General features: G+C 40.7%; 1 protein-coding gene across 3 annotated transcripts in view; it reads left to right on the top strand.

The window, feature by feature from the left end:
• Positions 1-227: 227 nt before the first annotated feature.
• The window catches only part of SH3BP2 (SH3 domain binding protein 2), a 37,647-nt gene continuing 25,093 nt past the window's right edge, over positions 228-12,781 (top strand). The window contains exon 1 of one of the 3 annotated variants that reach the window (XM_057365301.1): positions 228-310. The gene's annotated coding sequence lies outside the window, so the exon portion shown is untranslated. The other 2 variants (XM_057365302.1, XM_057365303.1) reach the window with 2 other exon arrangements.

Below are 12,781 nucleotides of genomic sequence, written 5' to 3'. Positions count from 1 at the left end.
GCCCGGCAGAGCCCGGCAGAGCCCGGCAGAGCCCGGCAGAGCCCGGCAGAGCCCGGCAGAGCCCGGCAGAGCCCGGCAGAGCCCGGCAGGGGCGGTGCTCCCCGCCCGCTGGCGGCTCCCAGAGGCGGCTCCCAGAGGCGGCTCCCACGGGCGGCAGCGGCGGGGCGGGAGCGGGAGGCGGGAGCGGAGGCCGGGCCGGCCCCGGCAGGTGAAGGAAGGGGCGGGCGCGGGGCGCGCTGACCGCAGCGGGGATGGGCGGCCGGCGCGGCGGTGGTGGCTGCCCGCGGAGCTGAGCCGGGCTGCGGCCGAGGTGAGCGCCCTGTCCCGGCGGGCCGGTGGGGACTTTGCCGCTGCCGTTCCCCGCTCGCTCCCCGTGCCCCGTTCCGGCTGCACGGCGCAGGAAGGGCCCCCGCGTGTCCGCGCCTCCCGTCCCCCTTCCCGCCGCGGAAACTCCTGCGGTGAGTCACGGGAGCCTCSGGGAGCGCCGGAACGGGCCGGTCCCCGCGGAGCCCCAGTGCCGGGCGGGGAGAGCCGCGGCGTTGAGGGGCTCGGGACCGGCCGGGTTCCCTTGGGAAGGTGCGGCTCCCGCGGCTCTGAGGGAAACAGCGGGAAGGCGCCTCGTGTCTCCTGTTCCGTGGGTTGACACTTTCCTTTGGGTGCTGCTTTGATCACCTGCAGGGGGGCGGTGAGATGGAGTAAAGTCATCGGCGTGAGTCCACCCGTGGAGGAGGGAAAGGCTCTCCTGGGGGCAGAAAAAAGGGTGTAAGTACTTTCCTTTGGGAAGGGAATGATGAAAGAGCTGTATTGCCCATTTGGGTTGAGCTGYAGCTTTGGTGTTGCGCTGAGAGCATCACGAGTTATTTCGTAGTATGTTTCCAGTGATAATGTAAATATATGTTAAAGGATGAGGCAAGACGTTTTAGAGCTGAAATACAGATTCCAAATGCATTCCTGATAGCATTTTCTTTAGTGTTTCCATCTGCTTTAATCTTGGATACCCCCCTCTTAACTTGGGTCACATTTGTCACATCAGTCTAGCCATGAAGTTCGTGTCCATCTGCAGGTGTAGGCTCTGTGCAAGCTGCGTGCTGTGCCTCTCATATCAGTAGAGAGCAAGGACACCTGGCATGWGCTTATTTAATTTGTCAGCTTTTATCCCCAAGTGACCAGTGCAAATTGGATACTGCTATCCCAAAYAAATTGAGATGGTGGATAAATGTCTCCCCTCCTGCAGGGAGGTCTGTCTGTTAAGGTCTTCTCTGAGACCTTTTTATGGATTCTTGATGCTGGTGAAGTACAGGTCAGTAAAGGGACTGAACCAGCCTTGTGCTGTGTCTAAATTCATCATTACAGGTGCTGTAGTTCCTGAGTGCACGTCACAGAGTCTCCTGCTCATGTGTGCACTTGGTCTGGCTGTGCACTGAAGTTTYCTTTTGGAAATTAGTTGCATTAAACTGGTATGTTTCTTACTGTGAAAAGCGATTTTCTACTTTTTCTCTGCTATTAGGGTTAGTGTCTCAAAGGTTATGAAATAAATTTAGATCTGAATAATTATACACCACTTCTGTTTATTTTTGGCGGTATTTGTACAGGAAATCTAGAGCTAAAGCCTCTGCAGTTYATTTCCTTCATGTACCTCTTTCACGCTTTAGACAAAAGCAGAATTAACTTGCTGTTTTTCTTCTAGGCACAACACATTTCTTTCCCTTCCTGTTGCAGTATTTTAGAGCCCTCTTGCTATTGTATAGATACCCTTTGCCRATATTCCATTACTGAGGAGTCAGTACTGGGTCGTCTTAGTGGTGGGTTAAATGCTGCTTTCTGTTAGTAATTTTATTTTGTTTTAAAACCTTTCAGCTTTCCCTAAACTTCTCCAAAAAGTAAGACAAACTTCACAATAAAAGGTACAGACAATAGAAAGCTTTTTTTTTAAAAAAAAAAGTTATAAAGGAGGGAGATGCATAGATGACYATTCTGGAAAGGGTTAAAGGGTTTGAAGTTATCAAAGCAGTAAGAATGAATACACCAAGATAAGTTCCTGCAGAAACCTCAGGCAGGGCTGTCTGAGTGAGAATTCCTGTGTTTGGGGTCAGTCTGACCAGCTGACTGTGAATCTGTAAACTCCTGCAGGCACATGAACCCCTTGTACTTCGAAGACAAGATTTACAATCTAATATTGTTGCTTGGAGATTTAGTCAGCCAACTAAAAAGGCAAAACAGGAGGCATGAAAAGTCTCCTCCTGCAATTTCCTAAGTGGATGTGAAACAGTCTCCTTGGACAGAAAATCAAGCATGGCACCCACTTTGGTAAAGAGTGCTAAGTAGAAATGGAAATGCCTTAGGAAGTGTTGACTTGTTCTTTACAGCACTGAAACACAAACACGGATGACCAAAAGGCACACACATATTTATCATTTTGCCTGTAAGAAAAGTGCCTCTGACACTCCAGCCTGGTGGTTTCAGTGTTGCTGTGTGCCACTCAGGTTGCTGCTGTGTTGATTGCTCTGTGTTACAAGATTGCAGTAATGGAAAGGTGTTTAATTGACATTGTGTTGGTGCATCCTCCAGTCTGCTTGGCATGGGATGTCAGGCAACGGGTAACTTATGCTTCTGTCAGACTATCCAACAGTTTCATAAGTTGTTTGGAATGTGCAGTCCTGCAAGTACTGTGTCCATTAATTGTTTCTGGCTTAAGCCCTGATCTTAAAAGTACTTGCAGATGTAAGTAACTCTACTATTTGTAAACTATTAGTTTTTGTATTACTGGAGGATCAGGATCTTGGCTTGCTACTTAYACTGGGCCTTGCAGGAAAGTTTATAGAAGATCAGACTCTCAGTAGCATTGATGAATAGCTCTGTAAGCAATGGCGAGGACTCCTGACAGCTACCAGGGAACAGCCAGAATAAAYTGGTTTCATTTAGATTTAAAAATGTTAGTTGATACAATGATTCTTCCACAAAAAGTTCTGTCTTCAAATAGGGATTTTTTTAAATGGAAGAGAGAAAATAACCTCTTAGATGGTTATTCCTCTCTTGTGTAACTAAGCATTCTCCTGGCCCTTTTTAAAGGTAATTTACTCCATGAAGGCATTTCCTCRTAACATTGCTTCACAATTGCCTTTGAATCTGTACTATAGTGGAACAGTGTGGGGAAGGGAGTTGGAGAGTCTGGAAATCAGAGGGATTTAAGGCAGCCTCAAAAGTAATCTAATAGGCACAATACATTCCTGTAAATATGGTACTAATTGGAATGTGTATTTCTTACACAGTTATCTTGTGTACAATATGCCACTCTCTGTTCCTCGAGTATTTATGAATTATTGCTAACTCTTGTTAATCAACACCCCTCTCCTATCAACACTGCTTGTTTTATGCTGGAGTGACTGAATGAGTTATGCCTTTTGTGATAYGTTGAGGAAAGGATTGAAGGCACTGAAGTTTTGATCAGTGTAACTACACTGGGTATAGTTGTAAGTTTTAGGGAATTATTTATCATGTAATGCATTACAAGCACATGTATGACTGGTTTGCTTGCTCTACATGACTAGACTAGAGCACATAGCAGAATTCACAGCAAAAACTGTGCTTTTTAAGAGCAATCTGCTGTCTACACAGTATTTCTCCAAAATGTATTTGAAGTTGTTTTTCCAATCTTGTCTCTATTCCATGCACTCCTATGTTGAATTTCTCACTTATTTCTTAAAAAGAAAGGAAGTTAGAGGAGTCTACTTTTAATCTAATAAACACATGGAGGAATTTGAAAACATTTTTTCTTGCGGTAAGGGATTAATTTTAGGCAAGGCAATGGTTAGGGGAGAATGCAGGGACATGAATTCCTATGGAAACAAACCTAAATGTTCTCCCCTTATTGCAGCATACCAGCATAACTGAAATAATCTATTTGTCTTGTTTGTGTGCCAGCTCATTTCCTGTAATGACCAAGTTTTTATCTCTTCCAAGGTGGTGTTGTTGCAGGAGATATACATATCTGAATATCTTTGGCAGAAAGATACTTCAGGGTGATGTACAGTGCAGAGAAGGAATTATAATTACTCCAAAATCAGACCTTGGCAATACTTATGGCTTCAGCTCCTGCATGTTGTGTTTTTAGGAACAGGGAAGGGGGTAGCTTGCATGCCTGTTGAGAAGATTCCTGTTGGGTCTTTTTGGTAGTCACAGGCAGGTTTAACCAGGCTAATTCATCGACACCTAATCTGTAGCTAGGGCTCTTTCTGAAGTACTTCTGACAAATCTTAACTTCATGGAAAGTGGACGGTCTGGATCTGTCTCCCAAAACAGCTGAGCAAGATAGCTGGTGTGAAATAAGTAAGTCCAGTTAAATTTAGGTATAGCTGCTTGCTAAATTTTATTGCTGGATTAACTTTCGTGTGTGTAGTTGCCCTGAGCTACGGAAAGTACATCTTTGCTTCCTTACTGTCTTTTCTTTGTGGAAAAGCCACATGTAAAACTTCAAGAAATCCAGGGAATGCTTGTTTTCATCCTCTTAATGTTTAAAAATTCTCACCCTTCAGCTGGTTATGGCTAAAGTTTCTGAATTTTTATTTTCTTTATGCTAAACTATAACATCAGCAGAGAAACTATACATCATTAATCATGTATGATCAGAATCACTTCCGTCCCAATGTAACATTAGGTATATTTGAATCATTAGATCTGTTTTAGCTTCTAGAAAATATATGTCTTTAATTCCAACCCTGCTCTTCTAATGTTAGTCTATCCAAGAAGAAACTTCCCAATTCGAACTAACTTTGTATCTTTAAATTTTTAAAAGAGAAATGCTTTTCTCTTAGTAAAATGCAACATTCTGCTGTAACTTAGAAGAACACGCAATTTGTTTTTGTCATGGTAAACCACTTCCTTGGATACTTTAGGGCAGAAATGAAGGAGTTTGGGTTCTTCTCTTTACATTTTAACTGAGGGATTTATGTAGGYAGTGTTATTGTATATGATAGTGTGTGACCACTTAAGGATGGCTTTGTTAATTCCTGATTATTCCAAATGGATTTAGGTGCTTTACAGCTAATTACATCTAATTAAAGAGACTTTCGCTCTCTCATGAAACATTTAGAAAAATTAGTACCTGTACATATATTTACAACCACTGTATGAAAACTTTAGAGTGGTCCATATGAACAGATTGGTTTTTGTTGCTTGATGTAGGAGACATTGCAACTAAACTTGGTTTACGTCTAAGATAACTGGACATGCCCATGCACAAAGAACTTGCATAAAACACTTCTTTGATATTCKTGATTGTTTCAGTGCAGGGACTATATTGCAACCCCCAAATAGGAAAATTATGGAACATATTTAACCAAGGCTTTTATTTCACTACCCCTTCAGCTTTGCCATAAATGAGTGCTAGGAGAAACTCAGATTTATGCCTTTTATCATGAACTTGCTTTTAAGGGCTCTTCAAACAGGAAATCTTTCAAGCCAGATGTTTTCCTCTAAACCTGAAAATGGAATTTCTGTTGGAGCTCATATGGGAGCAACAACTGAGTGAAGTATCAATCTTAATTYTTTTAAAGATCTGGTGACCATGCTGAGTGATATTTAACCTTTTTTTGGGAGTACCAAACATCTGAAATTTTAGAATTCTGTTCTTTCTGGCAGAAGCAATGCACAAATATGGAAAGGTCATGAATGAGGCCCCTAAGAACAAGACAACATCTGCATTTTTAGCAAGTATTTATTACTCACTTCGCTCCCGTGTGCCTGTACTGTATGTTTTAAGCCTTTCCTCTAAAGGGAAGGATAACTCTCAGCTTTAAAAAAACAGATATTGGCATAGTAGCTGCAGCCTTAAAAGAAGCAGAGAAACAGTAATACATACACCAAAAATTTACTCAAATATGCACTTCTTGGAGTTGGCTGTTAGCATTTCATGTTCTGGTTCACCTCCTGTCTTAACTGATTTGTCATTTTCCAGCACCTGGCTTAAGACTGGTTACCAAGTTCCAGTTAAATGATTWGTCTCAACTTGCTGCAGAAAAACAACCTGCATTTTGGAGCTTGAATACTATTCCTCATTCTTGCTTCTGGCACTCCTTGGAAAGAAAAGACTGGGAGGCAGTGGCACCAACCAGTGTGCATGTCTGGAACTGTTGCTACCTCAGAGATCTTTCTTTGTCTGAGTGTTGACAAAGAGAGAGAGATGATGGGAAGTGTGCTGCAAGACTTGTCATGAAAGGTGATTTGTGCATAATAGACATKGCTCAAGGCAAAAGATTTTCTCATTTTGAAGTGTAGCCAAGTAAACAAGAGGAGAGCAAATTGTAGAAGGAAGTAGGAGAATTTAGTATCCCTAGGCTTAGTACTTGTATGGTCAAGAAAATGAAACAAAGCTATACTGGGTGATGGAAATGTAGGCTGCATGAACGAGTTCTTTCTCCTAAAAGACAATAATGTGAATTTAGGTTGGGCTTCAGTGCTCTGAACTCCATTGTTACTCAGTGTAAATGTACATTTTCATTGTTCAGGTTAGCCAACCTGGAACTACAGCTGAATTCCATGTTTTTGCTATTATTCTGTGTAATGGAGAGAAATAAGGTCAGATCTAGGTCTAGTTTAGCTGGCAGTATTCCTATTTAGATAAACCATGAACGTGTGCTGTGCAATTTAATAATTGATTGTTAAACAAAAGCAAAGCTTAATTCTAAATGCTCTTCAAGTGAAATGATGGCTTCATCTTTTAGTATCATCAAGTTTTTAATTTAAAGATATGCACAATGAAAAACAGGAACCACTGGAGGAGGGAAATCTTACTTAACATGTCATTTTCCATTTCCATGTTCAGTTCTTCTCCAAAAAAATAAATTTCCTGCTCTCCAGCAGAGTATTCTTCTGCTGAAATTGGTCACTGAGGTGTCTTTGTCTTTACTAATGCAGCACATCAGGACAGCAACTCAGCTCCTGAAACAGATTTTAGCAAGTGTAAAAGCATGTTTTACTAATTTTCATTTTTTAATGTGGTAACTGCTTAGTAACAAAAAAGGAAGAAGAGAGGTGGAAGTAGAGTGTTGTGAATACCTTGGTCTTGTCTGGTGAAATATGTCATGTMAGATCATAAAAACAAAGTGGTTTTGTAGGAAGCTTTGTTTCCTTGTTCTAATTTTATCTTCAGCTACTGTAGTGGTAGACATTAATCATCATTCTGGAACAGTCATTTTTATAAATATATGTTTTTAAATACTCAGAGAATTTGCAACTAGATTTTTATTTGTGATTTCTTTCAATATTTTCATGTAAATCTAATTCYAAGTCAAAATATCTTTGAAATGGTCCTTTATCTCATGTTTTATTAGCTCCTACATGATTCTACAAGATTTGCCATCCTTCTTAACATCAGCTTGGGTTAGTGATAATCTCTCCATTGGTGTATTTGTAAAACTTGTTAAAACTCCTTCATAAAGTAAAAAGTTTTGGTTCAAACGCCACATCCTTACAAATTCCACCTCCAAGTCTGCCTAGTTCCCCTTCACTTCATCAGAAGTCGCGTGCATCTCAGTGCTGGTGTTCAAACCAGACCATAATTAACCTTCAGAGCTCGTTCCTGCAACCAAGCAGCAAAGGCTTAAATTATTATCTCTAATCTTGTGACAACCCTACTAAAAAGAGTAAATCATTACCTTGATGTTGCTTAACAGTAATTCTATTACAACATACCACATAATTGTTTGTTTCTCCTAGACCAAGCTGGAGCTCTGAGGAGATTTCAGTTCAATGTGTTATGACCGCAGGACAGTTATTTCCTCAAGTGGAGCATCTCTWATCTCAGAGCACTGTGGTATGACTGAACACTGGGCTTGCATTGCATAAAATGTAAAGTCTCCTACAGCTTTTTTACAGTTTTCACCAGTTTTCTGTGCTGAAGCAGCTTCTGCTATTTCTTAATACCAATAAAACTGAATCCCTTAGAAACAGGTTTGTGTAAAGAGCTACGCATCTGCCTTTTTGTYCTGTTCTGTATTTTTGGAAGAATTCGCTTTTTTTTCCTACTTTTTTTTTCTGATAATAATGTAAAGAGAAATTTAACACAAAGAAACCTGGACTATGAGCCTACAGGTTCTACTGGCAGATGAGAGGCTTGTAATTAGCTAATCAAAACTGATCTGCAAGCTTGACTAATCAAAATAAGGCACTTTGAGCTATGTTTGGGGAAAAAAAGAGCCCTGACTTGCACAGCTGCTGAGCWTCTGCAGCTGTTAATTGCCTTTAATCAGTCAAGCTTAAACATTCAAGCTTTCCACTGTAATTTTTCAGTCAGTTAATCAGACTCCACTGTGGTGCCAGGTAGGCATGTTTCCAAAGCGCTGTGCATTTGAAGTGAGTGAAGTGGGATTTGTGTATAYAGATTTATGTATACACACATTGCGTGGGGAAATGCAATTTCTGCTGTCAAAGTGGGTGTGCCACGTACAGGAGCATGGGACAATCAATCCTCTGCAGTCTTTGTTTGGTGTCTGGGAAAAAAATTCTTACCTTCAGTATTCATCTGGAGCCTTGTATTAGGAGCAAATGAATATAGGTGAATATACTCATCAGAATGCTGACCAGAAAGGCTTTTCTGAGAAGACAAAACACCCACTGCAGGAGGGACACACAAGTCCTGCTATAAGACCATTAGTTTTCTTCCTCCTGAAGAGCTGGAAGTAGAAAAGCACCTTGAAAAATAAAATAATGGGGTTATATACAGCAGAGTTGTCATCCTGGGTTTGGGAGAACCCAAACAAATAATAGGATGATGCATAGTCTGGCACAAATGTATTCCACTCCCACTATCCATAAGCTTGTGTGGGTACTCTTACTCAGGAGTAAATTAAGCATGGCAGACTGCTAGGATTATGCTGGATAAATACTTGATGTGTGACTGTGCAGTGGGGGAGGATGGGAAATTTGGAAGGGAAAGAGGAATATTTTAAATGTACTCTTCATGTTTAAACTAGGAGAACAGAGTTAGATAGCCAAACTATTCTCTAGCCACATAGAGGAAATTACTGTATTTGTGGGGAGCTGTTTTGGGAAGAACTCACAGTGAAATTCTTTTTCCTTCAGAACTCAAAGCCTTGGTGAGTCATCTGCCTCCTGCCTTCTCCCCCACTCCAAAAAAGAAAAAAAAGGGAAAAGCCCTTATTTCTGTCCCTTGGCAAATACCACAGCTGTTGTGAAGAGGGTTGTAGYTCAGAATGCCACTGATCCAAGTGTYRGAAGAGGCCARYTGAARCATTGTCAGAGGGATGTGTGGATTTGTTGAATCTCACATCTTTTGCTTTGAGGTGCAGGTAAACGTTCCCATAATGCTGGAAACAATCCTGATAAGATGGAATACCATGTTTCCAAATGTACTCAGTACCAAAGTGATTAAGTCTGGAAATTCTCTGTCACGTTGGCACCGTGCCTGCTGTGCCTCTGCTGCCAGACTGTTKCCGCATGGCATCCCCATTCCTTCAGCACACAGCAGTTGTGTTTCTCCTCCTCTCTTCTGGCTGGTGGCTCCTCTGCTCAGCTCTTTGGTCCCAGAGGAATGAGAGCACTGCTGGGGGTGGAAGGAAATGGGAGTGGGACAGAAGGGTGTCACGGTGCTGCTGATGCTTTCTGTGCTGGGGGGATTTGGAATTGGGTTGGCAGGTGGCAAGGGCTTAGTGACAAATCTGTTAATGACTAAAGATSAACTAAATGCTGTTCTAATGGGCTGCAGCAATGTAATGATATTTAATAATTACTTGGTAGTAGGAAGCTCTCTGCTGGGCAATTGGATGGGAGTTGGGTCCCTTCTTTGGAGTTGGAGGTCTTGATCCAAGGAATGTGTCACCTGATTGACAAGCTTTTTACAGAGAAAGCCAAGCAGAARGGATTTGCAGCAGGGCCTTTGCTATGAAATTGAGTAAATAGAAGTATTTTTGACTGAAACTCTTATTTTGGCAACTTCACACAATTCCCTTCTTCCTGAAGTGTTTTAGATAGCAGGAAGCGTATCAATTAGATGCTTCTAATTAATCCTTGTTTCTATGCCTGTGCCATTTCTACCTTTCTAATCAACATAGTGAGTAATTTGCCTGCCACGTGTTACCCATGCCCTGTAATTTTTACAGCCCTAAGGAGGTGAAGTGTATGGCCTGGTGGAATTTTGCTCTAAATGCACTTGCTACTCTGTGTTAATTGAGAAGGTATGTGGAAGAAACACACCTCACACATGAATGAGGAGTTTGAAGTGTCATTCTTACAGAAACAAAATTTGTAAGAAATCTCTGTCTCCCCACAGCCCTTACCAGTTGTAGCGGTGATATTGGGCAGACTTCCTTGTTTTTCAGTTTCTTGTTGTTGGGTTTTTAGGTTTTTGAGCAACTGACAGGTAAAGACCAAATATGAACTTGGACCGATACTCAGGTGTTAGTCCACATAAAAAACAAGTATAAACCTGATGTGTTCCTAATAATCCTGTGTTAAGAAGATAAACTGTATCACTATTCACTCTTTAACCCTAGTGACCTTAGTCTGATGGGTTTATGTTGCATATTTCAGCAAAATGATCTAGAAAAAGAAGAGGGAGCTTGTATTAGAATGGAAAGGGTTGATGATARTGTTCTGTAGAACAGCCAAAATGTCAAATGAGTGGTGAGTCTTGGGGAATAGATTCCTTGTGATTTCTAACTGAATAATTTAATCTCCAACAAAGTAGAATGAAAAATAATAAAGAAAAACTATACAGCATTCCAAAGGAGCAAAAACCATGAGCTTTAAAATTCCAAGGTATACAGGATGTAGAAAGAGCTCTTCAACAATTCTCCTGTCCTTGCTGACTAAAGRTTTATATTTTCACATCCAGTAAAACTGTAACTGATGCAGTCTTTGCACTTGTACCGTGCCAGCTGCTGGTTCTCTGGTAAACAGCACAGGAGAGGAAGTGACACTGGAGCAATGGATGTGACCCACAATGATTTTGTGMTCATATCAATTGTTATTAATCTGTGATGATGCCGAAAACAGAGCATTTTTGTAAAGTTCTGTAGACAAAATTGTAGTTTGAAGTGTTGCGCTTGTTAGGTTTGACCTGTTGGTCAAATTGGAAATTGGGTCTGTTGTATTTTGGAGGTGTCTTTCATTAATATATGGCTTATTATTTAAAAATAGGTGACTAGAATGCATGAAAGATTGTCCCATACTTTTTGGAAGAAGAGGAGGCTTTTAGGGCAGAATATAATGCACTTTTAATGCTTTTTAGTACACCTCCAAAGCTGAGAGTTCTTTTTATGGCTGTAGAGATAAACAATTAACAGAATGCAGCTGCACTTAGTTATTCTGTGCAGCTTTGTAGAGGATGTTAGGTGGATCACTCTGTATGATTTCAAACACTAAATGAAATATCACAAATAATATTAAATATTTTTGAAGTGTGCAGGAAAAGAAAGTACTTTATTTCTGTAAAGTTCAGCTTTTGTAGACCTTTTCTTTTGCGGCAGTAGTAATGACCACAGCTGAATCAATACATCTGTGGCGTTGTTTGGTTTGGGTCTGGATGAACTATTACTCTGTTTACTATACAAAGATGTCAGSTTTGATTACTTAGGTTGAAACAGGACAAATCCCATTGACCTAAATTTCTGAATTTCCTTTGTGCAAGTGAAATCCAGCTTCATCTCTTCATTGTGCACAAGAAGAGATTCATGTTTAGAATGCCTAAAGAATATCTGCGATGTGTMTACCAGGAAGAGATTCTGTAAATCTTGCAAAAGCTTTTGCTGGAARTGTTACATGCTCCATATAAATTCTGTGTAGAGCCAAAACCTGCAAATGAAAGAAAGCTACATAGTCTCCTTGGACATAATGACTGTTAGTTCCAGGCAGTGCATAAATGCAAGATTTTGGAGGTCATGGGGAAGGGAGCCCTTCTGACATAATCAGGTCATCTCTGTAAARAGTCTGGCTGCACCAGATGCACTCTGTCCATCTTAAAAGAGTCCTTCAAGGAAATGATAAAATTATAAGAATGGTGCACAAAGACAATCCTTTGTAGCTCATCCTGCTGAGAATAAAAGGGCTGCTGGCATTTATAACATATGTAATTTATTTAAGAGCAGTATATATATATGTATTTCCATATGTGTGTGTGTGCATGTTCCTTTTTAGTCTGTAATACTGAATAGTTTTTGTGGTGAAAAGTCAATGAGGGCAGGAATGAGGTCCAAATGACTTTGGACCATCTGTGATGTGACCACGAGAATGGAATGCTGTAAAAAGTTTGAGAAAGGATTTGGAAATAAGCAAGTTCTCCACTATAGGATAGGTTAATATGATACCCAGAAGCATCTTCAAATTAAAAAAGGAGAGGGAATATTCTAACTAGACTATAGAATGGATATAAAATATTCCAGGCTCCTGCTAGATTCATGCTTTATGTGGACAAAGTCCTTGAGTCATAATTTTAAAAAGAGTTCATGGGAAGGAAGTGGAAGTATCTTTTAAAATGAGTGTTCTAATTTACAGACTCTTTTTTTGCTCACTCAGTGGGACAATAAGAATAGCTGTGTGAATTCAGATCTGAGGAGAGGTTGCAGAAGAGTGCAAGAACTTGGCACAGATATAGAATATTCTTCCAAGCAAAGAATTTGCAGCTCAGGAGCTTRTTGGAATAATTTTGACATGCCAGAGACTGAGGTCTTGGAATCTGAGATGGATTTCTGTATTTCCAATTTTTCATCCTCTATGCAATAAGTGAGATGCGTTACAGCTTTTTTTGTTTTTGTTTTTTTTTTTTTTT

The sequence above is a fragment of the Malurus melanocephalus genome, unplaced genomic scaffold, assembly GCF_030028575.1.
Source record: "Malurus melanocephalus ecotype Western Australia unplaced genomic scaffold, MMel_1.1 scaffold_50, whole genome shotgun sequence".
Taxonomy (NCBI): Eukaryota; Metazoa; Chordata; class Aves; order Passeriformes; family Maluridae; genus Malurus; species Malurus melanocephalus.
Note: the sequence above shows the minus strand (reverse complement) of the source record. Positions and strands in the feature narration are given on the sequence as shown.